The sequence below is a fragment of the Callorhinus ursinus genome, unplaced genomic scaffold (assembly GCF_003265705.2).
Source record: "Callorhinus ursinus isolate GAN/ISIS: 27379988/994484 unplaced genomic scaffold, GSC_fseal_2.0 scaffold3353, whole genome shotgun sequence".
Lineage (NCBI taxonomy): Eukaryota > Metazoa > Chordata > Mammalia > Carnivora > Otariidae > Callorhinus > Callorhinus ursinus.
In genome coordinates, this window is record NW_027400407.1 from 4,780 (window position 1) to 5,551 (window position 772).

The 772-nt window shown below is 51.6% G+C and overlaps 1 long non-coding RNA gene across 2 annotated transcripts in view; it reads left to right on the top strand.

Annotated features, from left to right (window-relative positions):
- LOC112818027 (uncharacterized) overlaps positions 1 to 504 on the top strand; it is a 5,129-nt gene extending 4,625 nt beyond the window's left edge. The window contains exon 6 of one of the 2 annotated variants that reach the window (XR_012377513.1): positions 320 to 504. This is a non-coding gene — a long non-coding RNA (uncharacterized lncRNA). The remainder of the gene's footprint in view (positions 1 to 319) is intronic. The other variant, XR_012377512.1, reaches the window with a different exon arrangement.
- Positions 505 to 772: the final 268 nt, after the last annotated feature.

A 772-nucleotide genomic window follows, 5' to 3' on the forward strand; every position in this document is an offset into this window, starting at 1 on the left:
AATGTATGCAAAAGTGTTGATGCCGGTTTTATTGTTTTCTGAGTGTGCTATGTGTTGTGACTGTTGTGCACAGGGCTGGTTCAGACTCCTTCCCTTAAGCTCCCATTCTGTCCATGCTCTGAGCACCTCCTGCTCTCGCTCCCTCCCCGCCTCCGTGATCTATCCCCAGTGCAGCCACACTCTGGCCCCAGATAGAGGCAGAATGGTTCATCTCCCTTGATGGGGACTTCCCATTGGTTTCCTGTGACCAGTCCCTCCTCCCTGCCATCAAAACCAGCTGGGACTCCGTGTTGACTCAACCTTCTCGTTGCATCTCCAGTCCTCCCTGTCACACCAGGTTCCCCAGGGAGCTGCCAGTAGCAGAAGGGAATGAAGTCCCACAGGACTCACTGGACGAATGTTATTTGACTTCTTCAGTTGGCCATGACCTGCCAGACACCTGGAGGCCGTATACAAGTGCCTCATCCATATTTGATACCCTGGAAACTTTCTTGGGTCTGGATGTAGATGGTAAGTACCCCCACATGAGGGGCACAAGGTTCCTGGGGTGGGGGCTCCAAGGAAGCCTGTCTTCTCTGTATCCAACAACCTAAATAGGCTGAGACATGCACCCGTGGCAACAAGCCCTGTAGACTCAAACTGGTTTGAACTTTGCCCTTGGTGTTAATTTTGAAAACACTGGGACACCTGGGTATTTCAGTTGGTTATGCATCCAGCTCTTGATGTCCACTCAGATCTTCATCTCAGGGTTCTGAGTTCAAGCCCCAGGTTA